This window comes from Nipponia nippon, unplaced genomic scaffold, assembly GCF_047370975.1.
Source record: "Nipponia nippon isolate SJK-2023a ecotype South Korea unplaced genomic scaffold, ASM4737097v1 scaffold_1, whole genome shotgun sequence".
Classification (NCBI taxonomy): Eukaryota; Metazoa; Chordata; class Aves; order Pelecaniformes; family Threskiornithidae; genus Nipponia; species Nipponia nippon.
In genome coordinates, this window is record NW_028262290.1 from 12638192 (window position 1) to 12665070 (window position 26879).

Sequence of the window (26879 nt, forward strand, 5' to 3'; positions counted from 1 at the left end):
AATGCCCTTCTAACTAGCTATTTGAACAAATCCAGATGAGAAAGGGAGAGTTGGGGTGGCTGTATTCAGACCGCATTATACAGCAATGAAGATGCTTATAGTCACGTACCATGCCATCTTCATTCAGGAGAACCAGGAGCAAAATGGGCTCCCTGCTGAACAGGGCTGCCGGCTCCTTCTGCAGGCAGCAGGCAGAGGCAGGCACGGCATCGGGGGTTAGGCCATTGTACCAGCGGGTCCAAAACCAGGCTCTGCTGTACAGGAGCCAGGGTCCGCCGGCCTCGCGGGGCGGGCAGTCTGAAATACCACTCCGGAGGTCTGCGGTGGTGTAGGCGCTGCTCTGATCATGACCCTTAATGTCTAGAGATAATTTTGGCCCAGCTGTTATAAACTAGGAACCACATTAGACTTTATTTCATCTGACACGTAGGCAATAATTTAATTCTACTTTTCTGTATTAATAACTATATTCAGGCAGTGGTTTTTAGCCCTACTTCACCGCTTCAAAATAAAAACCTACATGCTTTGAATTGCATGGTGTGTACAACCTGGGTAACGGGTTACGGGATTCTGCTGCTTCCTACATGGTGACACTTACACATCTTGAATATTACCATAGAAAATGGTCCCCGGGGACTATTCAGGATGGTTGAATATGCAGTCAGTTTGCAGTTTGTTGAAAATGTCTGGCAGCAGTGTCTCATATTCAAGTGTAAATGTGTTTGTAGTGGGTTTCTGTGGCTGGCTCTTCAGGATAGGTTTTTTTCTGCTAATCGGAAATGTAATCTCTGAAACATAAAAAGCCCAAGAAGATGTCTTTTCTGTAGAGTGTGATTGTGACTTAGTTGGATTTTGTGTATTAAACTGGTTTTGTTTCCATTTTTATGTTTAGGGATTGTGTGGATGTATATCACCTTGCCTAGGGAAGAGTCCATAGCTATGTGTATGCATGCAGTTCCTTACAACAGCAGGGATAAAGCTGTGGTGGTACTTGCGGGGCAGATTCTGATTGTGCTGAACCCCCCTCTAAATCATTTGTCTTTGAAGATGCCTTATATGAAATTCGACGGTGTTGCAAGCTACCCAGGAGAGCATAGCATAGAGGATATAAAGCCTTTCACTGCAGGCTGCTGGCTTTTAATCTCTTTGTGCTTGGGAGATAACTCATTTGGAGACTCCACCCAAAGGGTGAGTGATAATGGGAAGGGGGGGATGTTCAAGAAGCCGCTGAGGATAAGTTGCCACCCCCGGTCTGGGGTTACCATTCCAGGTTACCATGGAAGAAACCTTGGTGAGAGAGCTTTTCGCTGTTGCTGCGTGGCACCTGAAGAGAGGGCTTTCCTTTGCGAAGTTGCTTGTCTGGGTCCCATCTCATGTTTTTGTTTAAATTCTGTGTTTAAAATCATCTTCATGTGAAGAAATCTCTCTTGTTGCTTAATAGCTTCAGAGGCTGACTTTTGAATGTTGACTTTCCGTTTACACACCTGATTTAAATGTGTTGCATCAGATTGAAGAAACAGTTAGCGTGTTATTGGCAGGACAGCTTCTTTGCACATTAAACGGTTGCAGAGGGTGGCAGATATTATAGCCAGCATCTGTGTAATAAGAACGAAGTCTTGCCACACTGGTGGAGCTCTCTGGCATCTGGGGAGGTCTGGATCCACTGCATGGCTTGGATCTGCCTGCAGTAGGGAAGGTCAGCTTGCTCCCAGTCTTTGCTCTGACTTCCAGTGCTACTGCAGCAAAGCTGGGGGTCCTGCGCAGAATTGGGGGTTGGTTTTTGTACGTACTTGTTAACTTCATTGCACAGCCAGATATCTGAAAGGAAGAGGTAATTAAAGAAAATAAATAGGGTGGGTAGGGAGTGGGGGAAACCTTTGGTTTCTCTGTGGCACTAGAATTGACGTTTTTCAGATTGTTTAGGCCTTGTCAGAAAATGTTTTGTTCAGCCTTTGTTTTCTATTGAATCCTGTGTGCTTGGTTAGCTTCTTTTCAAATTAAAAAAAAAAAAGCTCCATACATGGATTGAAAGCTTTATCTGTTTATCTCCTCATTAAAAAGACTGTCTATGAAATGTGCTGACAGGGCTTTTACTCTCTTGCTGTCTATTCTCATCACATTTTCCACTGAAAGCCTCCCCTCTGCTATTTTTGTTCCATAGTAAATGGGGCTTTCTGGTGGTAGAGGCTCTGGACGCTGCTCCTGGCTCCTCATGGGCTGTGTCCATCGCCTTGGGCGCGAAACCTTGAGCGTGCAGTTCGGACAGCAAGGAGGCCAGCTTGGGCGTATGGGCTCAATCCCCTGAAAGGCAAATTTTCACCTGGAGATCCCGGTATCAAACATGGCGGGAAGCACATCACAGGTCGTCTTCCAGTTAGAAATTTAAGCAAGAGGCCACATTTTGAGAACGACATGCAGAGCAAGCTGCCTCAGCTGGTGAGAGAGCTTCAGTGGAAGCTGAGCTTCTCGGGAAACTCCGTCTTGGGACTTCTGGAGCCACCTTAACCAGTTGGTGGGCAATTTGCTTGGCGGGGGGAAGAAAAGTAGGCATGTCAAGCGTTATACAATCCGAACCACTTAAAGGATTGCTAGTGGCTGAGTCTCCTCACGGCTGTATCGTTAATATTGGTATTATAGTAAAGCGATGAAGAGGTAAGTTTTAATTACTGAAGAAATTATGAAGAGTAACTTTTGGCATAAGTTGTGTTTTTACTAATGTAATGGAAATTCTACCAATATAAGCAATAAAAATGGCCACTATTACCCCAGCAGTGATAATGTGAGGTCTGGACTTGAGATGCTGGACCAGTGATCTCCAGCCTTTGCCGATCTCCATCATTGGCATGAATCATCCATTGCTGTTTGCTCTGCTTTAGCTTTAACTGCCATCACACGGTTTGGGAGAGATTGGTGGTTTGTGAACTGCCATGGTACACCATTAAAAAAAAGATACACGCTTTTATACATGTCTCTATAATCAAAGGATGTCTATTTTTGCTTCCCTTTGCAGATAAGGGAGTTACTAGATTAAACCAAATAAAATTCTGTGGGTTTCATTCACATGCAGTTGTATGCCTCATTCTCCACTGTGATGAGAGAATTGAAACGAAAAGGAAAAAAACGAAAAAACTTCTCACTGTAATAAACAGAAATGCAAAATTGGTGCAGGAGATGGATCAAAGCTCTCACGTGCCAAGTCCCACAAAAGACACGGTCGCCTGCGGGGTAAGAGCGTGGTCACGGATGGGCAGAGTAAACACTTTGTTCTGGTTTTTGCTCAGCTTTCGCGCGCTCATCTCTTGTGCAAAAAAAATCCCGTGCAGCAACATGAACTTTGTGACATTTGATATGTAGAGCAGACAGCTGCAGGCTCAATTAATTCCCCCCTCTGATTTTTTCGTGGTGTTTTTTTTTTTTTTTTCCCAGAAGGCTGTAGTGACTTCCAAACCCTCACGGGTGAGTGGCATTTATGGCTTGTTGACTTTGATCGAAACGAAGCGCAGAGTCCTGTCACAAAGCGCGGGTTGGCGTGTGGAAGTCTTCACTGGGTCTCTTTTCGGGTGGGTGGACGGAGCTGCTGGGTGATCCCTGGGGGTGCTTCCCCATAGCTTCAGTGGCATTTGTCTAGCCCAAAGCAAATGAAATTTTGGGTGCTGGGTGCAGGAGGCTGAGCCTGCCCGGAGTAAAAGCAAGCCCTGGGAAGTGAGAGCAAGCAGCGGGCTACGGAAGCAGAGAGCGAGCAAAGCACGGCAGCCTGACGTGCAGGTGCTCATGCACCGTCTTTGGAGCCTCGTGTACTGTAAACACACCCGAGGAAAAGTCGTCCGCTGCCTCTCTTCCCCTCCACCCACCCATGCAATCTCCCTGTGCCTCCTCTTCAGTAGGCAGGAGGAGAAGCTCATTAGTGCTCTCTGCCAGCGCGCACACCTGTAATTTAAACACGTTCGGCTACGACAGCCCGACGTGCCTGGTGGTGTCTGACGCTTGGGTGGCGGTACCTGCGCGTGGGAGGGAGGTGCGGATGAGGAGTGGAGCCGGGTGCTGGGTGGGGGGCTTGCTGCGGGGCCCCTGCCGGGTTGCTAATAAACATGGGGAAGGGGCAAAGCGTGGGACAGCGTGTGGACATCTGCTGGGAGGAGGAGTGGGAGCCCACCTGTTTGTGTCCGGCTGTCTGCTTTAGAAACTGCCCTGCTGGAACAGGCTTCATCCACGCCTGTGGATCTGTGTGTTGTTTTCGTAGTCAAGAGGGTTGTGTTGTTTTGTGGTTGGGTTTTTTTTTTTTTTTAATAACAAAAAGTGATTAAAGAACAGGCTGTGCTAGGCTGATTGACTAATTGCTTCATTTTTTAGCTAATAGATTAGACTTTGTCAAAAGCACTGTCTCCCCTTCCCCAATAGTAAAGCAGCATGATGCTGCATACATGCCTGCTTTATGGTACCCTTTTTTTAAGCTTCTGGCATCTCACATAGGTGACTGTGGGATATTCTAATGAAGCTGGAGTTATTAAAAAAAAAAATCTATTACATTTCAGGGATGTTTGGGCTTCACGCTTCAATAGTGCTAATTAGATATGTGACCCATTTTCATTCTGCTTTAGCTCCTGGGGATGGTAGAGCCTCATTATAAATACAAGGATAGAGAATGCCCATGTTCCTTGCTCTAAATAGCTTCTTCAAAACATGCCCAAAGGGATTTAGGGTGGTTTTTGTGTGGACACTGCTTATATTTTCTTTAAGTGGGGAAGTGGGATGGGGGGAGATTTTTCTCCCCAGAAATAAATGATTGAATGGTTTTTTTTCTTTAATTTGGAAAACCTAGTAGCAAATCAAGGTCCTCTTGAATTTTAAGTTTGCCTTGTTTTTATTGACAAGGGAATAAACTTGAATGCTTTTTAAGCATGAAAATGCTTTTAATATTACAGTAGCTTCCCATTAACCGATATTTTTAGCTACTGGAGTCTGTGCAGCCCATCTCTTCATGAAATGCACTGCGCGTCTGGCTGGATGCTGATGAAAGGTAGCAGCCGTGAGAGCTACTTGTTGAGAAACAGCCTGCCAAAATGCACGTTGTGATGCAAACCTGAGGCTGGAAAGAGCAGACAGCCCGTTCCCAAAACTGCTCCCAGAAAGCGCTCGAGTTTTGTGCTCTTTTTGGCAGAACTCAGTTGTTTCCAGAAGACTTGTAGAAAGCAAGCAAACACCCCCCCAGTGACAGAAAATGCCAAACTCACTTTGGAGAGAACCCCGGGTGAGACCTGGGGATAAGTGTAAGTGTATTAAAAATAATATAAATGAATATAAGATAACAGGGCGTTGCCAGGCAACTGTCAAAGGAGCTCTGGCTCCCACATCTCTGGGCTTTGCTGAAATGACCTCTAACATTTCGAGCATCTTGCCTGCCCGTGTATGAAATGGTTGTTCTGAACTTTGCTGATACACCTCGTAGGCAGCAATTTAGCTTGTGAGTGCTGCTGTATTTAGTGTTACAGTACTGATGACCCTCTGGGCATCCTGCGCTATCTTAAGGAAAAAAAAAACAATTCAAAGAATAAGGGTAGAGACTAGCTGGAGTTGGCTCTCAGCAGTGCAGTGGTCACTTATGACTGAATAAGTAAATTTTTGTGATTTAGCTGTGTTGGTGGGGTTAATCTGAAAGCAGGCAGAGGGAGGAACTCTCCTGTCACTTTGCTCTTGAGTACACTAAATGAAAAGGTAAGCTGGGTTTTACCTCTGAATTTGTGGGTCCAAGGACTTGTTCATAACCCCATGCTTCAGAGGCTTGCTTTAAAATGAAGTCCACTAAACAAGCAGGCTGTGGCGGAGGAGTTCGAGGCAGGTTAGTGTAACTTCAGGACGGTTTTCTGGGTGTTTTGCCGGGATGCTCTGACAGGTCCTTTGGTGCAGAGGAATGCAGGGCTGTGCTCTTTGCAGCTCTTTCCTTTGCATGATAGTTTGACGTGTGTGCAGCAGATGATGAAGTTAACCTTTTCTGTTTGCGGGGGGGGAGGGAAATAACCTTTTCAAAAGCTGTGTTTATCAGGATAAACATAACTTTTTACATTGTAAACATGGGCAACATGACTAGATTTTGGGCGGCTGCTTTATTGCTTGTATCCCGTTCCCATTCAGACTATGTTAGGTGCTGTCATCCGTCTCCACCATGAGAAAGCTGCTGTCTAAAAATGCCCAGAGTACCACAGGATGAGGACTCTATGTAGAATGATTTAAGCTGGAATCCTACAGTTATTTAAGCCCACGTTTAGCTTAATTCACTGTAAATACGCAGGGCTACACAGAGCAAGTAAAGGTTAACGCATTTATAAGCCTTTGAAGATCAGAAACTTGATTTCATTTTGAAATTTGTGTTCAGTTGTGTGATGCCTCGCTGCTAAGTATTCCTCAGAAGATGTTGGTGGCATGTCGCATGGCTGTTTGCTTTGGTCACGGGTTATTTTGCAGTTTTTTGTCAAAAATCCATTTCCATGTTTTTCCTTGTTTTCACCACTTGTTTTTCTTGATCCCACTATTTTCATTTTTTTTCTCCTGCATATCCTCAGAAATTTGAGCTATTTTGGCTCACTGCAGAGTCTGAAAAGAAAAAGAAAAGTTATTGAAAAGAACTTCTGAAGATTTTCCCTGCATAGAAACATTGACTAGAAGTTAGCTATGGCCAGGGCAGAGTCTTCACCCTCAGCCGATGGCGTCCTGAGAGTTAGTTAACGTTGCACTGTGCAAATGTACTGTGCCCTGCAGCTGTTGACAAAGTAGCTTTTCCTTGCAAAAAAAAAAAAGTGGGGAAAACGGCCTTTCGAGTGATGATTTGGCTGAATTTTTTGAGTGCGTGTACCCAAAGGCAGCTTACTCCCCAGGAAAGCATCTGAGTTAGTGGCGCTGCGGCGGAGAGCTTCTTGCCTGCTTGCTCGGAGAGGAATGCGGCTCCGTGTCGGGCCCTACGTGCCGCGCTGTTTTTTTGCATTCCACCAGAGATAGCGCCTGGGACTTTCTCTTGAGAAGAAAACCAGAAAACACCTGTTAGAGCCGGCAGCTGGTGCCTCAACAGCAAACGGACAGAGGGACGGATGGATGAGGGCTCCGGCATTCCTGCCCGCAGAACACATAGGCTTGTAAAGTCCTGCTTGGGAATAAATAAAATTTCTCTTGAAGAAAAATGAGTGATGTTTTGTGGCATGACTAAATGGATTAGACATGCCATGGATGTGTTATCTAGGAATTTTTAAGGAAGCTGATGGCCACATCCTGGAGGTTTTTCTTTTTTCTTTTTTTCCTTTAAATTAGCTCACCAACTAAATATGTTGAAATGGTACATGTATAATTGACTGAAGCTTTCTTCAGCCCCACCAAAGAAGTATAAGGGGATAAGGAAAGGGTTCTTATGAAATTCTAAGTATGTGTGTGGGATTTTGCTCTAAATAAGATCACAAAGTCCAGATACGTTCTCAGGCATAAAGACAAGTACAAAAAAAGAGTGAATTTATATGTTTAGTCTTTCAAAATCATATTTCAGGCTGGATGAAACAAACTGCTTTCAAATCTCCTGGATTAGGCCAGACAGAGTAAACATCTCTAAATAGCACCTCCTCCTGTGAGGACTGCATTCGGCAACCAGGCACGCAGGGAAAGGGTGCAGGGTTTAAAGCATCTTAACCAGATTTTGCCGTTCCACTGATTGAAAAAGAGCCACATAAACACCTGAAGAAGCTATGGGCGCATATTAACAAATGGTTGTTTTTGAAGACTTGGTGTTGTTACAGAAGAACTATTTAAACACCTTGATTTGTACAAGATGCTTTGTTCCCTGGCTGGCTGGATGGCTGGGTGCGTTCTCCAGCATGGGGGATCATGATGTGCCAGTAATTGCAGTTAAATGAACATGGCTGGCTCTCAGGCAAATGAAACCTAATTTGTCACAGCTGTCAGAATGATCATGTCATGTTTGTTGCCTTCAGGAGCAGTTTTAGGCTGCAAATCCTGTTAAGGTCCCAGCTTCTTCTTGTTAAATATTGCACAGCATGTTTGCTGACCCTAGTATTTATCTCGGTGTTTTTTTAAAGGCAAACACACCAATTCTGTGTCTTACATAAGCTGGGGTTGAACTTCTGTGAACCTTAGTCATGTGGGCTAGAGCTTGTTAATTTGGTGTACTTCAAGGACTTAAGCATAGCAGTAATTTGAGGGCTTGCATAGAGCATTTGCTCGCGGATTCGTATGGTCAGGATTTTAGAAATCATGCTTCAAATTAGCTATTAAAGAGAAGCCCTCCCAGGCTGGATTGAACGCGTAGTTACACTTTACATCAGCAGCAGCAGACAAAAGCAGCACAGCAGCTTCGAATTTTGCATTCGTGCCAGCAGGAAATACAGTAGAATAAATGCGAGACTCCATTTTTAATACCTCAAAAAAACACAGTAAGGTGTAGGCCTTTTGAAATCCACCTTAGTCATAATTTCAGTATTTACTTGCTTTTGTTTGTAGATTAACAGATGGGGTCTAAATTGGATAGAGCAAGTTCTGTTAAACAAAGAAATGCTAATTTTTGGATGTCAAGCCTGAGGGAGAAGAGAGCTTTCCTCTTCTAAAAAAAGGAAATGAGGTTTTAAAAAAAAAAAAAAAAAAAAAAAAAATTGGATCCCTGAAATACCTGTAAGGCTGATTTCCCCTCCCTCTGTACTGGTGGCTGCTGTCGAGCTCCAGAGAAGACGTGAAGGGTCTGTGTCCATGGTGTGTTACAGTGCAAGGCTGGAAAATGTCAGCGGTGTTCGTGGAGCTGCTTGGGAGGGGAAGAGCTCTGAGCTGGCAACAGAGAGGTCGTGCAAGCACATTGCTCACGATGCGACGCTGGCTGCCCCCTTTCTTGGTCAGCGCTGAGTCCTGGGGCAGCGGCAGCGTGCCTCCTCGGGCTGCAGCTGCCCCAGCCGCTCGGGGATGATGCTGGGGACACAGCTAGCTGCGTCCACCGTCAGCTTATCCCTGCGGTGGCTGCCCTGGCTCTTCCAGTTTCCCCAGCAATTCTGGGGCTTGGGAGGGGGAGCAGGGCTGGCTAGGGAAGGAGCAGTGCTGCTTGCAAGGGAGGGTGCAGGAAAATGACTGCTGACCCTGAAACCTCCTTCTGCTCTTGAAACGGGTCTGCCTTCTTCCAGCCTTTCTGCCTGACCTCCCCTGGGCAGAAGTGCCACGGCCACATAGGACTTGGCCTTCATTGCTGGTGGGCCTTGAACTAGCTCCGGTGCTGCCTGTGCCTTGTTGTATATACAATACACTTGGAAATGTAGGGATGGGGTGTACTGGAAGACAAATAAATCAGGGCAGATGGAGCAGAGCTGGTAAAATTGATCCCACAGAGCTGCCTTGTTAAGTTTTAGGCACGTCTATCTGCTAGAACATTGGCAGAAGGTGAACAGCCTCTTCTTCAAGGGTTTGTTTCCATATATTTTATCTCCAGTTCCTCTTGCATGATATGGATTGGCATGCAAGTATCCCTTCCATGAAAAGAAACTGCAACCCCTGATGCTCAATGCTTTTAAAAAGAAGTTTCAATCTTCTGTAATAGCTACATGACAGTTTGATAGTTGATAAAAGAAAAACAAAAAGTTACACATCTGCTTTTGTAGATTGTGGGGACCTGACATTGCAGATAAACATTATGAGCCTTAGCTTAATGATTTATTGAAGCGCATTTCTTCATTTTATTGTAGCTTTCAGTCTCTTACTATGCAGCTGTCTGGTTTCCCCAGAGAACAGAAGACTAGCTCAGAGATACAAATCTCTGTTAATGATTTTAAATAGCTATCTATCTGTATATAATATAAAACTTTTTTTTTTTTTTTTTCCCCCGGGCACTCAATCATGAGATTAGGAGAGGATAATCAATAATCCTGAATGCACAGCAGAGCCGCTCTCGGTAGCGAGCCCTGGTGCTCTCGGGCCACGCAGGGCTGTTGCAAAGCCCCCTCGCTGCCTTCCAGCCCCTCGCTCTCCGGCCCGTTTCCCTGTTCAGCATCTGGAGCTTTCCAGCTGAAATGGTGCCTCCAAGACTTGCAGCCCACCCTGCATGCCGCAGGAGATGACTATTTTTCCCTGACCGCTCGTGGGAGCTGGTCGCCTTGCATCTCTTCTACAACAAGAGAAACGAAGGCACAGCTGTGCCGTAGCTGGTTGGGAGCACTGTGGTGTGCTGTTCAGTTTTGTTTGTCTTTAGCAAACAAAGGTTAAATGAGGTTTGTACAAATGGGAGGACCTGTTGTGAAATACGAGGTGCTGTAGGCAAGTGTAGCAAAGCCTGCGCAATGAATGTGAACGGATCCCTGGGCATTATTTGGGATGTTCCTCCCCTCCCGTGATTTGTGTCTGAACCAGCCCTGGAGGGACCCTTTTCATCATAGAAAAAATACGTAGACCTCAGAGCTAATACTGCCATCTTTCCCCGCTCCCCACAATGATCCCAGATGAGTTCCCACAACTGGGGTGTGGGACCAGCAAATACAAGATGTATTTGGATGGGAAGGACAATTACGGCTCCGCTATCTTTTCTTTTTTTTACGCACATTAGCACCCGATCTCTCTGACAGTTGATTTAAGAGGAAATTGGTGGAGATAAAGTGCGGCTGCAGGGTCCTTAGCTGTACTTCACAGTTTAACTGGGAACGCACTGGTAGTGACTGGATATCACACCACCTTTAAAGCTGTTCAGAGGCTTGTGTAAATAAATTTGATGACCATCCCCTTCCCACGCGAGAGATGCTCCCAGCAGAAAAGCGAGCACCAAAGTTAGCGCTGAATGGAAGTGTCTGCTTGTGAAGTGAAGGCATGGGTATCCCTTTAGATCAAATGATGGGGTGGTGTTGCTTCCAACAACAGCCAGACAGAGGCTTGTGGAGCACAGCACATGAGCTTATGCTACTGCCTGTATTTAGTCTTGAAAGCCAGGTTGTACAAAAGGACGTGAAGCGGTGGTGTGTCACTTGTAGGAGGTGACTGTCACCAGTACCGTTTCTAAGGGGCAGCCTCTGAATGCACCTAGCACCAGAGGGCTCGTATGGGCTCCGTGGTGTAAGTTACGAAAATCTATTGCTAAATCTTCCATAGCCTCAAGAGAAGAGACGGCAAACCTGCCACACAGAGGAGTCTGGTCGTGATGGCAGATTGCGTAGTCATTTTGTGTGGAAAACAGGAGGGAAAACCAGACCTACCATCAGTGGCTTTGTGCTCTGCAGGCACTCTTCCTTCCCCTCTCCCTTCCTCCTGTTGCTCCTTGTAGTTTCCTTTGGCCATTTGCTGCTTGTAGCGACAGTCCTGCCCTTCGTGGCATCCTCTCTGTGGGGTCCCTTGCTGGCCCTTTTGTTGCGCCTGCAAACAGGGCTGACTGGAAGAGCCCGTCCTCCCCTCCAACACACCTCGTCCAGCAGCGTTTGCAGGCTGGCTCCAACAGCAACGCCGACACCAATTCCTGTAATAACGCTTGCCTTGACTTTGGAGGGTTCGGACCACAAGTTCCTAATAAAAAGGAGTTGTTGGAGGTAAGATTGCCTGCTGTTAGCGTTCCTGTGATCACTGGCTTGCTGGCGTGTCTAATGTGTGTCCTGAACTTACTGGACATAGCGGGGCAGTCCCAGCCTTGCGAATTGCTTGTCAACCCCATGTGCTCATCAACTTGGAGACACTGCAGGAGCTCCATCTTTTTCTACCAAAGTAGCCATTTTTTGGATTAACACAGGTGAATTGGGAAGGGCTAGAAGTAAAACACTGCAGGTGAAACCCTGCATGGTGTGTTTCTGTGCCAAGTGAACTTTTATCATTGACTTACAGGCACGTGTGGATAGCAGATAGGACATCATTATGATTCACGGTGCTGTTACAGCGTGAGACCTAATAAATCTTCTTACGTGTGCTTTGTACTTAGTTCACACACTTATTCTGGCCACTGGGATTTATTCTTAGCCTGGCTTTTTTTCAGGAATTGCTGTGCCTCCGTTAAATGGGAGCGGTAGGCAGACTGTCTCCTGGGTCAGATTTGCAGTAGCTTGTCTCGACCAGGTGCAGATGGGGGTGGGAAATGCCCTGGAAAATGGGAGGGAGGGCAGGGGCAGGTTGGAAGTTGGAAAGGACTGGGTCTGCCCTCCTGCTTTTACTTGTGGTGTTATTTATCTTCTTGAACCGCTTTTTACTTCCTGACTGAATGCATATTTGCCATTTTCAGAAAGTCAATAAATACTCATGGCAAGAAGACCTGTCCACCTCTTAGGTGATCTGTCCGTGACTCTGTATTTAGCTCTTCTGGGATCTGTATGTGTTGTTCTACATAGTAGGGTCTAAGGAATACAAACTGTCTATTTACATAAGGTAAATGAATCTTTTTGCTAGTTTCTCTGCTCTTGAATGTGCAATTATTGTGTGTACTCTGGGACTTGTGTTCTCGAATTTAATTCCAGGAGTAGTAGTTTGAGGAGTATGTGTTGGTATCGACACTGTTGGTACTGCTTTCTGTCTGTAGCTGGAATGCCAATAATAGGTTCTTATTGACTTAAAAAAAGAAGATGCTTAGTCCCTGGGGGTGGAGAGAAGCACAAATAAACCAGCCCTACAGACGCTGATTTGACAAATTCTCTAGTCTCTTTGCACATGAGAGGGTACGTACGAGTTTTGGTGCTGTGGCTCTGTTTTGGATCTGGAGAACCCAGAAGGAGCTGCACTGCCTGATGGTTCCTGGCTTTCCTCTGACCTGAGTTTTGTTTTTAAGCAAGTCTGCCTGTATCTATATCTCATATCTTTTTGTCTTTGTCTAATGATTTCTCTATTTTGTTTCGATGCTGATGCAGTTCATCCGAGATGGAAACCGTGATGCTGAGCTCTGCTCGAATGGTGGCTGGAGTTACCCATGTTGGCTTTTTCTGGAGGTGGCTTTAGAGGGTAGTGGGGTTGAATCCAGCTGGTACAACAGGAGCTCTCCCATCTGCTCTGCGCTGGGGTGCAATTGCACAGTAACAAGCCCAATCGAACTGGTGGCATGTTTAAGTTAAGGCACTTGCTGACTCATTAGCAGAAAGGCAGTAGCGGGGAAATACTCTGCCTGCCAACAGACCGTGTACTGGTACAGTCACTGTGGCAACACGGCAGTGCTGCCTGTCAGGGGTGCCTACTACCTGCCTTTTTTTTAGCACAAAACAAAAAAAGCCCTGAAATGGGAAGGAAGAAGAGTTGCAAAGCAGATTAAGGCTGCTCAAGCTGGTCTGTGGGGAGTAGTTGGTTTTTTGGAGTGCAGACCCCCCTCGTTTCATCCTTCCCTGCCTTTCGCCCCATGAGCTGCCCAGAAGTTCAGACAAGCCCCCCAGACCTTGACCTTATGTTGACACAGACTAAATTATTCTTCTCCATTGCTTCTGCGTTGTCTCCGTGCTAATTACTGCTGTGCAAATCTGCCCTCTGGTCTGATTTCTAAATTCATCCAGGAGGCTGAGCAGCTCTGAAGATCTGCTGTAAACATGACTTATCTGGCAGGCAGTAAAGCTGCTCTCGAGCTCTCCGAGGAGAATTAAGCCTTCGTGAAAGAGACTGTCTGTTGGGCAGCTGGTTTTATCAGTCTGTGTTGCAGATTAAAACATGTTTCGAAGTCTCTTCTATCAAATCAGGAAGAAAAAAAAAATGTTCTTGTTAGCAGGTCCCTGGCTACATGTTAGTAGAGAACTAATTGACCAAACATCAGTCACTTGTGCTCCTTGAAGGAAAGGACTATCTCCCATGTGCTGAGCATACAAGAGCACAACCTGTGTCTTTTCTCAGGCTGACAGTGTTTTTTAAGTCTTACCCACCAGAGGCAGGAGCTGCTCGAGTTAGAGCGTACCGAGCCCAGGCTGCCGTGCCAGGGCCGTATCTGCTCCCACGCTCCAGGGACGTGGGATGCGGTGTGGAGATGTCATTGCTTTTAGAAAGGAAAAGTTCATGCCTCTCCTCGCCCAGCTGTTAAACATATGCTTTATTCTGACTTCTCCCCCCATAAACCTCCACTTGTGACGCCTGTGGTGTACCTCGTTGTGGCAGAAAGCTCCAGAAGTCACCAGTTCAAGTTTTGAAGGCATTAATGCCATCTCAGAATTGGCTGGTGTCTCTTGGGGAGATGAAATCTTGTGGGTAGAAGAGCTTCTCAGTCTGCACAGGTCACAGGTATCGGTGCGTTTCGGTTGCTTGTGGTGACTCACCAGGTTTTTCTTGTAGGAGTGCTGAGAGGTTGAAGCATGGAAAGTGATTTTAGAAGAGTTGGAAACAGAAGGAGATTGTGGTGCCTACATGCTGTGCCTTTACTGTTATTGTGTGAACCAAAGTACAAGATTATAATGGCAGATAAGAGTCTCAATTTAAGGCCTTCTTAGAAAGAAATGCAACATTTTGGACTTAAGTGGAAGCCAAATAGATTGCATCTTTCTTGCTTCCTAGTCACGAGGTTGATACATGACTCTTTACCTGCTTTTATTTTTTGCTATCTTATCTTCTTGCTGTGTAAGATGAATTACTTTCGTCTTGATTCACTTTCTATTATGAGGCCACAGTTTTAATTTTTTACCCCTGTAAAACTACACATCTCCTGTTCATATGGGTACAGATGTCTTAGACATAAATCTTCCTGCTGTAACTGCTCCTGGAGTCCTTTTGCAATACAGTATTGCAAAGCTCTCATTAGGGCTTCCCTGTGTCACGGTAATATTAGACCCATTAAGCAGTAACCCTGCTTTAACACTTCTGTGAATAGCAGTGCAACACCTAATGAAAACGCAGTTTTTACTGTATTTATGTTAATGAAGCTATGTGCATACATGCTGGAGCTTACGGTACCAATACTTTCCTTGCAAACCCCTGACCAATGTGTCGATAAGACTCTTGGTGAGTCTAATCCTGGATTAAAAAAACACATCATACTAAACGTAGCCTTATAAATACAGCCAGGGTAGGTATGAGATAAAAATAGCCCCTTCCATAGTGCAGAACACTTGGTTTAAGAAGTGGAAGGATATTTAATAAAAGGCTTTGATCGAACTACCTGCTGTAGAACAAAAGTGTTTCATTGCTCTCTGTGAAAGCTTGTCATTTGTTTTTCCTTAATTGTTGCGACTACACAACCCTAATGGACGGACCATGGCAGCGGAGTTTGAACCCAGGATCTCTGGATCAAAACCCATGATCAGATGTCTGAGCTAAAGCACTTATATATTAGCTTGCAGCCAGTAACAGATTCCTAAGCTTTATGAAATGGTCAGTAAAGGGTGACCAAAGGTAATTTTTAAGCTAAAACTTACAACAGTAAATTTTTAAACTTATCCTGTGTGCCCCATGGTGCAGGCTTAGAACAGGAGGTATTGTGTGTAGTTTGATTCTCAGTAAGTGTTATTTGGCCATGGGTTGGCGGAAAGAACATTTACCCTTCCCACTAATGTATCTTTGTGTTTCGGTAACCCTCTGGACTGGGAGCAGAAATCAGGGGCTGGTCCTGCGAGCACGAGTGCAACTCGAGTACACGTGCCTGCGCCCGGCGTTGGAGAACTCGAGTGCTGAAGGAAAGCGAAACAGTTTTAGAGGTCCTGAGGTCAGCAGGGTGCATGCATGCTCTGGGAGTTTGCTGTTGCCATTGCTGACTCAGCTCTGGGGAGGAGGGAAATATGTGTTTCCTTTTCAGAATTGCTTATCAAGCTGTTGGGGAAAAAGAAATTACTCTGGAGGAGGGGGAAGAGCCTTGGCTGTCAAAAACACAGTTGAGGCTTGCAGATACTTTCCTGTATAACTTCTAAAATCCAGGTGTGGTCGGACGACGATGAAGTTGTGCATTGCATATTACACAGGAAACTTTATTCAGCTGCTCCAGCAATTTCCTGATACCGTAACACCAGCTGAGGAATGGATCAAGGTGAAGGTGGGTAGGTGTTCACATGCCACCACATTGAAGCCATTTCTGGAGATGTGACACAGCCCCTTAAGAGTATATTAGCAACAACTACAACAGAAGATGGAGAACGGTGTGTCCGATTCAGCTGGAGGATAGCCTGAGCAAGTGAAATACGTGTATCTTGAGATCAGCAAGTAGGGGAGGCCAGGGTCTTGGTTGTAGCTCACTGAAAGTTTGCAGCTTGTATCCAGGCACAAGCTCCAGACCTTCTCCCAGAGCTCTTGTTCGCAGTGCCTCCTCTGGAAACATCGGCCCCATTTCTTCGAACATGTGGGATTTTCTACAAGACCTCTCCTTCAAGCCAGCACTGACCTGGACTGACCCTGCTTAGCCTGTGAGGCAAAACAAAATTGCAGCGATGGGACTATGGCTCTAGTAAGCAGATCCTGAACAAAATTGAAGGCTGTTAAAGTGTCTAATTGAATTATTGCACTACAGGGGCATAGTGACTCATAGTGAAGCTAATCACCTCCTGCTTTATCTTGACTGCGAGGAATAGATTGCTAGTTAAACATTTAAAGGTCATAGTCATAGAAATTGCAATAGTGTTGCCTTCCCTCCTCCCCGTCCCGTGTGTTATATCTGAAGTTACTAGGGGAAATGGAGAAGATGTTCTTTGGAGATCCGTATTCTGAAGATGAGGCTCAGCACGCTTATCATTCAGGCTCACGCTGTGGACCTTGATGCATTCATTTATGAGAGAGACCATGCTGAAAAATGTTGCCTTAGCTTTGCCCAGATTTCCCCAAAACACTACCGGTATGGCATTGGCCTTCAGTGGAGAATCAAATTCTCCTAAAATTTGAATCACAGACATTGGAGGGGTTCATTCTCGTTCATCACAGGAAATTCCAGGAGTAAAACTGGAGCTCAGGTCCCTGTTCCCACAGCCAGATGTGTTCAGTATTTTGGATTTAATAGCGCTTTGTTGTTCACTGGGTCAAGAGCATCTTACAGGAAACAGGGTTTTCCTGGTTCTGCCTGAAGAGACTAGAGACCTCTGGTTTTACTGTGTTGGCTGAGAAAAAAGCAGACTGTTTCTTTCTGGAGTTCACTTGTCCATGCAGGTGAGCAGGGGAACCGTGTCACTTGGACAGGACTATCATTCCTGTCCCTGCGGTTGTCCCTGCAATCACCGAAGCAATCGTCGGGAAGGTTTTGTAGAGAAGGGACTTGGCTCTTTGCCTGGCGGATCCTCCCATGCTCTCTGCTGTAAAAGAGCCTTCCAGGTTGACGAAGGCGATACACTTTTCCTATCAAAATGCTGGACTTGGTTTAAATAGCTCTTCTTGATGATTCATGCTACTTAGGTTGCATCCAGTTCTCTGCCGTTGAGTCACCAGGACAGGTGGTGTCTGTCTTGGCAGCCATTCTGGAGGAGCGTTTGGATGGCGATGGACGAAAACTTGAAGATAAAATAACAGAAACCAGGGCTAAAGCTTCTGAACCTCTAGCTCGCTTAAGAAGTCAGTGGTGAGCAGTATCAGCAGTGAGTATCAGCAGTGATATCAGCAGTGTGTTATCACGCCAATTTAAATATAGATTTTGGGGGAAGTTTGTAATATTTTCTGCATATGGATGTTTTATGGCAGGAAGCATATCCTGCTATAAATGAATTAGCGTGTTTGAGAGGCTGGGTTAAAGACTCTGTGTGACTTAAGCCTTGAAGTTTTCCTTTCGGAAGTGTTGGCTCTACTGAGTTGATAGACTACCAGCATATTTTGAGCTTGACCATTTCCTTAATTTTGGAATGGGTCAGAGAGAGCACAGTGCCGGAACAACGTGTTTCCTCTTGGCTGCCAAGTTCTCGTACCTTGGTGGCCAGCAAGCATGTGAAGCCAAGCAACACTTTTCTGGAGGAGAGGTCTGGGCTACAGACGGCTATTTTGTGATCTGAGGGAGGATGGACCTTGGTCTGACATCCGATGAGGTGTTGGGAGATGCTCTGTGTTGATTTCTGTCCTATGCCCATCTTTCTGGTGTTCCCATCTCTAGTGGTTCTTTTTATTTTTAGGAGGGATCCTTGGATGTGATAGTGGCCTTTTCTAGGTCTACGGAACTGCTGTTGGGAGGTGTTGATGCCAGTCACATAGAGACAGAAGGGGCCAAAACCTCTAAAGGAATAGGGTGGGTAACAGCATCCTGCTGCAGATCCAGAGACCCACATTTGTGCCTGGGTTTGGACTGTGCCTCAGGCTGTCCCTGGTCAGCCTTGCTCCAGATGCACCACGTCACTTTGGCCGGAGAGCCAAAGGAAGCTGGCTGAGATCCTGAGCCCATCAGACACTTGTGCGCTGCTGGCTGCAGAAAGTAGGGTACCTCACCCATGAGGGCTGGTGGCTTGCCTAGATTTCAGATTGGCCTTTGACCTCACTAACAGATGGCAGAATAAATTGATGGGGGATATATTTTTACATGAGCAAATTTCACGGGACTTTCACTTTTGGTCTCTGCCTGCTTGTCAGAACATTTTTGCTTGGAGCGTGCCTTGGCAGAGAGATGACTAAGGTAAGTGGTCGTCCTGCCCCAAGCCATCGTAGTCCCCCCCAGTTAGACTTCTCCAGGTTAGAGAGAGGTCAGTGTTCCACACTATTGCCTGGCAAAGCCCAGTAGCATCAAAGTTGTTTGAAATGTGTCCAGCACAACTCTATTAACAAAACCTTAAAGGAAATGTGCGTTTTTAGTAGCCAGCAGCTACATTTGGATGAGAAGCACCCTGTCCGTGTGACTCCCTGGAGGCTGCCCCGTGCAGGGGTCGGGCTGAAGGAAGGTGGTGCCGCCTTGGAAAAATAGCTTCTGCGAAAAAGATCTCTTCACCTTTTTTTGCAAGCTCATTTCTTTTGATATTATTTTTTCTTCCTTTTGCAAAAGGCAGTCAAACTTCAAAGGAAGCCATATCATACTGCCTTCTGTATGCACTTTAGGTTTAAAGCGGAGTCTTCTCACGTTCGGTTCTTGGTAGAAAAAATGTCCCTGAGGATCCTCTCCCTCCTCCTGCCCATCGCAACTGCTGACTTGACTTGTAAGAGCTGCCTCTAGGAAGGGGGGGGAGACACTGGATGGGTAATTGCTGATGCTGATTTGTACCTATTTTGTCTTCAATCACCTTCTTAAGTGCTTTAAAATAGCGTTAGGTTTAATTTTGTTTTCATAGCAGATAACTCACCTGTCTCTCTTTGGAGCTCAATACATTTTTTCATTATTTCATGCTTACATTTGCCCCTAGCTCGCCTACATTTTAGCAAACACGGTGTAAAGCTTCGTTAGTAGATAAACCGGAGCTCCTTGAGTGTGATTCTGTTTTTATTAACATTTACAATTCATCAGTCTCCACGGGACTTTTCAGTGCTTCCCACCTCTGCCGCTGTAGGGTTTTGCCACATCTCCCAGATAGGAAAATAATGCACGGCATAGAATATATCCCACGTGTATTGCTGGTTTATCCTGGGTCGGCAACTGAGGTACCTTGTTCTTGTTTTATTATAGTCTGACCTGCAAGCCGTGCCTTTCATGGCCTTTTGATCCTTTTGGGAATGGCAGATTAATGAGACTAACTACTTTCTTTGGACAGATTTTTTTCTTAACCAGAGAAATACTGCTTACATCAAGACACAATTAAACCGTCCTTACTCCCATACCAAAACCCAGTTCTTTGGGGGCTATCTTTTTAATTGAATCATTTATTTTACCTACTTTAAACAAACTGTTACAAAAATCTAGGCTAAGGCCTATTGCAAACGGTTGTATCTGAAATGGATTGCAGCCGGACAGATTAAACGTGGCAATTATTTCTGTTCAAGGCATGCCCTTGAGTTCGCTCAGGATGAGTGACAGTGCTGCTGCCTCGGAAGACAAATTCCGAGATAATCGGCGCCGGTGCGAGTGCTGCATTGCAGTTACTGTCGGCTTACGTCACGGACAGATACTCCGGCAGCCGAAGGGCTCCTCGGGAGCCTGAGGAGAGCGTGGCTTCAGTACCCTGTAACGGCAGATCTCACGGTCTGTGTTTTCTGTGCTCCCTACTGCGAATCCTGTGCTTTCCAAACAGGGTAGCCTTTATCAGCAGCTCTCTGTTCTCCTTAACGCAGTGTAAAAAGCTGAGAGTGCTTATCCCTTTACAGGGTTTTGCTTGGAGGGGTTTTAGCCTCATTTTTTAATATATATATTTAGGGACTTACACATGTTGTATTGTGATTACAGCTTTTAGACCATTTGAACCCATCTGCTTTAATTAGCAGCTGGCATTGCCCTATTTACAGATAGAAGGAAAAAGCACAAGCTAGCCATAGTTTTCAGTGCAGGGTGTATTTTCTTCTGTTGGCGAGTAGTGCGTATCCATTTTTCCATAGATAAACTGGCTTGGCAACTTGCAGATGTTGCAAGCATTGGGTACTGATGCTTGAAATAGAAATGGACTCTGAAGAGGATGTGGGATGGGGGAAATAAATCAGAAACTGCTGTTGCATTAGAAGTCTATTAAGACTGATGATACGTCACGCTTACCGGAGTGTAACTGCAGAAGTTGACCACATTAAAAATGAGCACATTAAAAATCTATATATTTTTAAATCTTGTTTGTATCACATTATTAAGGTTCATTTTCACTTTGGCATGTTGTGGTAACAAAACTAGTTACCAGTACAACTGTTTGGCCGTTTAGCGTGGTTAAGTTGGTTGATGGGTATTTGTACAAGCGGGAGAAAAGGATTGGTTCTTTCTGGAACAAGTTGTGTCTGGTCTAGAAATGATGTGAAAAGTGTGCGTGTGTGTTTCTTTTTAACTGCAACTTCAAATTTGCAAAAGTTTTTGCCTGCGTTGACCCTGCGATGCCTTGGAGAATGTCAAGGAACGAGAACGGTATCGTGTTATTAAACTCCCGTGTGTTAGCTGCTCCTCAAGAACTGTCTGCAGATGCACGTTACTCTGGGGAAAACAACTGGAGGCAGCTTTGCCCTCTTTCAAGAAGCTCCCCTTATAGAAAACCATACATTACTTCTCAGCGCAGACTTGAAATACAGGCACGAGGGTGCTGTTGAGCGGCTCGTGTCGGGGTGGCTCCTTGATGGGCGCAGGGTGGGAAGATGCTTTGTTCTCTACGGCGTTCGGTTTGCCGTGATCTTGACACAGCTGTTTTGCAGCCTGGGCTTGGCACTGCCTGTGGACTAGGGGTAGGGTACACACCATCGTTTTGAAAAGCGCATCTGGTGAATCAGTGCCATAAAGCATTGCTACCCATCAGGGGAAGGTGGGCAATTCAGTAACTGCCTCTTTCCTGCACACCTTTTCCGAGCGGCTGCATCCTTATTCTGCAGACTGTATTTTTCACTGTCTTCCAAGATTTCTGCCTTTCAGTCTAGGACAGAGCTGAACACACTGGTGAGCAGCAGATGGATTTGAGTCAAGCTTACGCTTGGGGATTTGGGACTAGAGCCCAAATCTTAAAGCTTCCAAAACCCGGGGGCTCTCCCTTCGGTTAGCAAAATAAAATCTCATCATCTCTGTTGGCCCTGTGTGTTACAAACTGGTTTTGAGACCACATGGTAAGATGACTTTCTGTTGAGTGATCCGAGGCTTTTCTTCCCCAGCATGTCCAGCACAGTATTACAAATGTGGGTTTCCTCAGACTCTCTGTAACTGTGTGCACGTTTGTATGTGTGTCATTTCTGAGCGACCTGTCCCTCAAGTTGACTGTCGTTGGGAGAAGAGCTGGGTGAATTGATCGTTCCCACTTCACATGTCTGAGCAGATAGAAGGAAGAGAAACCTTTTGTGTAACAATATCACTGTGAAGTGTGGGAGTATGGGTTACATGGTACTAAATCAAGGTGGTCTCTGGGGGGAGTAGTTAATAAATTCTAAATAGGAGGTGACCCTTTCTGAGCACTTTCCTCTAAACTTGTAATTTATATGCTAGTCCTGTGCATTACAGTGCTTAAAGCCTAGGTCAGAAGTCCTCCATCCAACTTTGACACTTCCCTTTGTCTTTAATAGATAAATTAATAGCCAACTGTGTATTGTAGGTGCGGGTTGATGAGGTCTGTTGGAAGAACAAGGGAGCATCCGAGCGTGCGGGGAGCTGTGAGGTTTAGATGGATTTCCTGCATTACCAGAGATGTCAAATGACCAGATGAATGTTTCTGTACAAAAATCAGCTTAACCTTAAACAACTGTGAATTCATTTTTGAGAAACCCTAAGAAATGCAACAAAAGTAAACATACATGGATGCATTTGAACAAGTTAGCACTTGGGCTGGCTACTTTTTGTAGGTGAACTTTAATTGGTTTTGTGTCATTTTGAAAATACCACAGATGTCATTTTTTCCCAGATTGGGTTGTGACAATGCTGTTTTGTGTGCATAAGGTGGATGTTTGAATTCCTTTGGCATCAAAGCTTTTACTTGGATAAAGCCAATAAACACTTTCACATGTATTTACTGTGTTATGTTGATGAAGCAGTGTCAGGGGAGCACAGCCTCCCAAGAGGCGCTTGGAAAACCGCGGGTTTGAACTGCTGGGACAATGGACTCTGGATTTTAGGTAAGGAGAACAACTTTCGCAGTGGTACTAGTCAGCAACTGGAAGAGGAGCCCAGGAATCTCCACCCCTAGAGATACTCAAAGCTGGAGTGGACAGGCCCCCAGGAACCCCATCAAAGTTGGCCCCGCTTTTCGTGGGGAAGCAGACCACACAGCCTCCTGAGGTCCCCTCCAGCCTGTTTTCTGTCTCTGTTTTGCATGAGATGCTGAAAGGAAGAACGTTACACCGGTATTTGGAGGGGTACAGTACCGGCACATGGACTTCCCTGCAGTGGAAGGAGGGGCATCCCCTAAGAAGGGTATTAGTGTAGTTTTACATGCTATTGCTATGAAAGCCTTAGCAGCACTCTGTATGTGGATGGCAGCCTTATTTAAAACTGCCCAGCCCCAGTTGGTTTGATGATTAAGGGCTGTAAGATGAGCAGAACTTCGCTAGAATGGTAATAGCACTCTGAAGGTTTGTCCTGCGTGGAGTGTAAGGTGCGAATCCCCTCCGCTCCTCTCCTGGGGGCTGTCAGTGGGAGGAGGGACAAAAGCTGTTCTGTACTGCAGTGAGGGAACGGCTAAAATGATGGAGAAGCAGTGCTGTAAACTAGCTTCTGTGGGCACAGGATAGCTTCTGCTCCTCTTTTGAGGCTTAAATTTCAGGATTTGCAAGGGCTTGTTTTTAATTCATCTTCGTCTTCCTTCCATCTTTTGGTTTCTAGTCTTTTTCATTGATTCAAATCCTGGTTTCCTGAAGCTTCTTGCAGTTGTTCTTACTAAAGGTGATTGAGTGATATTTTAAAACTCAGCCTCCTTGCACAAATCTTAGAAACCTGGTGTGCATTGCATGTGTGTGCGTCGCAGTACAGCAGAATTACGTGCATCTGCTGTTCCAGTGGGCAGATGTGTTCGCTACAGTCCAACAGCGCTTGTTTGGAAGAAGAAATCCAGTTGCTCTGTCCTCACAGATAGAGATAAGCACGTCCTTGGTGTTTGCGTGCCAGTCAGCGCTGCTAAGTGTCGTGCTATATGCCGTGTTTGTAATGCCGTACACCTCTGCAGCTTTATTTGATCTTTTCTGCAAGATGTCCTTTTTTCTTTTTGTGAATCAAAGAACTCATGAAGCTTTCCTCCTGCTGCACTCTTCGTGGTTTAAGCAGGCACACTTTAAATGCAGCCTGACAGCGTAGATTGTTTGGAAGGATTTGTGGGATAAACAGGAGTTTGCCTGCAGAGCATGTGAATCTGTGCGTTCAAAGCAGCCAAAGATCTGGGGAGCGCGGTCCTGTGCTTGTAAGCTGTCTCACCTGATCTGCACGCAGCCTTGTTCGTGTGTGAAGCTTGCTTCAGTTGCTCCTTACAAGTAAAGGAGAAAATGCCCGTACCTTTTATAAATTCAAAAGTTTGAATTCAGAGTTTGCTGTGTCTGTCTGAGCACCTGTTTATTGAGTTTGTGGCCAAAAGCGCAAAGACCTCTGGTTTCTCTGCTTGGAGATGACTGTCCTCATTTCACTTTCTGTAACAGGTGGAATATTACTTTTTTTTTTTAAAGCTGAGTTCAGTGTTGTGTATCAAATTCCTTCATACTGTGGGCTTAAGCAGCCAGCTGGTGTCAAACCCATGCGGTGACATTCTCCTTTGCTTTTGTGAAAATTCATTATATTCTAGTAAGGCTGAGGAAGCTGAAGTTGAAAATAAGTGGGATGCTGCCAAAAAAAAAAAAAAAAGCCTATCAGTGAGGACAAAACTGGTTAACTGTTTGAGAGCTGACCCAATGAACAGCACAACTGTCTTTATATATAGCACCAGGCAAAATGAGCTTTGGGGCAGTCTGGATAACTGTAAACACCAGTGCCCTGGGTTCTTGTTACCCTTTCGCTATCTGCCGCTCGATTCAAGAGGTGTGCAGGTTCTCCGTGTGGCTGCTGACGAGTCTCCTGAGTTTTAGAGGAGAAGTCTGCAAAGGCACTGTGTTTTTAACCTCCAGGCTCCTACCAGGCCAAGCTGAAATGAGTTTGGAGGTGCACTAAGTAAATCGGTGGAAGAGGTTGAACCATGGATATTTCAATACATATTTGAGATGATTTTCAGTGGCCTTTGGAGCACACAGAGCAGCTGCCTTGAGAAAGTACCAGAAAGAGGATTTATTGCCTGCCGTCACCACCAGCATCCCCCCATATATGCCAGTTGCAGTTAGAGATGGTTAATGCCGAGCAAAGGCACGAGGTTGCCCCAGCGAGAGGGAACCACGTCCCTGAATACCTGGGGCAGGGGCAGAGCTTCCCCTTGCGCCCAGGGACTGCAGTGCTGCGCTCAATGCTTAGGTGGGCGTTGAGTCTTTTGACGGGTTGATGACACTGTATCTCTGTATAACTAACTGAAGCATGATGGACTTTCTCTAAAATTTCTTGAACTGATAATTTCTTTAGTTAGTTTAAATGATTTTTACCTCCCTTTGTCCCTCTGTGATCTTTCCCTCTGTTCACCAAGGAAGCGTGCTGTGTTGGAAGAAGCGACAGCATGTAAAAATAGCACTGCCTTATTCTGCAGATCTGCTTGCTGTAGGGTTTCAGTTAGATCTGCTGACTTGGATTAAAAAAAAAAAAAATCTTCTGCTTTTTGCACCTGCTTGTCCTGGTCGTGCTTGATTTTGTGCTTTGGAGGCAGCAGCCATTTGGTCGTAGCTGAAATCCTTGCTGGATTGGGATCAGCAGCACAGGTGGTTGGGAGAGCTGAGTTAAGGAGCTTTTGACTTTTGGGGCCAGAGGTGTTTGCAAGGCTGACAGCTGAACACAAAGAGGAAAGATACCTGTAGGCTTTTCACAGTCTCTGTGGAGGTTGCCAGTTCAAAATAAGCAGTGCATGTGCTGCTGAGCGTGCAGTGGAATTGCACTTGGTGTTCCAACCCATTTACTGTAAGTGTATTATCCCTTCCCCTCATTGAATATTGCTGGTGTCTAATCAGATTACATCGCAGTTCATAGCTGCGCCCAGACAAAATAAAGAGGTGTACTTCAGAAGAACATAAGGATCTTGAGTTACTGCCTTCTTCACACATCGGGTTGACATTAAGTGTTCATTTAGATTCATGAAAGTATGGAGATCAATGGGTCTGGCTATCTAAATAGGGCTGAACCAGCTCTCCATCTTTTCACCATCTGGAGCACGCAGTGGAGCGTGGTCCTCGGTGCAGTGAGTATCCCTGGCTGATGGAGCTGGCCTTTAGATACCCATCGGCTTGCGGCTCGGCTCTGGGATGCTGCACAGGTGAGGGGTTACTCCGAAATAGCATGCAGGCTTGGCCTCGTGTTCTTTAGGAATTCCCTTTTCATTATAAAGAGTCCTTTTTATTAGTGTGCTCCTTTTTATTTTGGAGAGTGAGCTTGATGACTCACGTCGCCTGCCTTTCTTAAGCTGTTAGTGGGTGTAGCATTTGGAGCAAAGCAGTTGGATCCGCTCAGATTAAGACCATTAGGTTTGCATAGCTGTTCATAGAATGATTTTGGAAATACATTTGACTATAAGTTTGAAAAGAAATGGGGAAAAGGTATGGACAATATTAGTGGGCACAGCTTCATTGTGCGTACAGATGCTTAACAGACCATATATGTTTTCAGTAATGAAATTATTTGTATTCCAAAGAATAAAATGTAAATAACGTCCCTTGGAAAACACAAGTGTGGTATTTGCTCTTCTAAGCAAATGTGTTTCTAATGATGCTTTATTTTTGTGGCATTAAAACCTTGGTGCGGAACTCTGGGTTCATAAAAACGAGCAACAAGCACCTGCGAGGAGGAATGGATATTAATACTTGAAAGAAATCTCCAGAAGCCAAACACTGCTGTCTGTGCTGGCAACACCACTTATGAAAGGGAGAGGAGGAGGGATCAAGCCAGCTTGCACTCCTGACACAAACATGCTCAAACTTGAGGCTTTTGTTACTGGGAAGCACTTCTGCCTGGACTTTTGCTGCTCTCTAATGGGATGTCACGGTTCAGTGATGCATTTTGTGTGCCTTACAAGTTTGTGAATCAATGACAGACTCTTAGTTCCTCCAAAATTGAATTGATGCATCCTACGATAACTTAACATAAACCTTCCCAAAGCATTTTTGGCCACCTGTGTGTGTGACATCCTCTTTAAAAGCAGAGGGCCACAGGTGAGCTTTTCAGCGTGCCCTGAAGGCTGACTAAACCCAAACTGTCCAAAGATCATAGCAGGGCTGCTTCATGACCGACTTTAATATGTCAGATGGACTGTGTAGTGACCTCCGTGTGCATGGGTGAAATTCTGACCCTGCTTGTTTAATGGCAACACTCTGTTGACTCCCATGGGGCGAGGATTTTGCCCAGTGCTCTGCTAGAACAGCTAGGGTAAGCAAAAATGCTGCTGAGCAGAGGAATAAGCTAGATC

The 26879-nt window shown here is 45.5% G+C and overlaps 1 protein-coding gene across 11 annotated transcripts in view; it reads left to right on the plus strand.

Annotated features, from left to right (window-relative positions):
• The window catches only part of MTSS1 (MTSS I-BAR domain containing 1), a 127816-nt gene that overhangs the window by 58650 nt on the left and 42287 nt on the right, over positions 1 to 26879 (plus strand). The window lies entirely within an intron of this gene.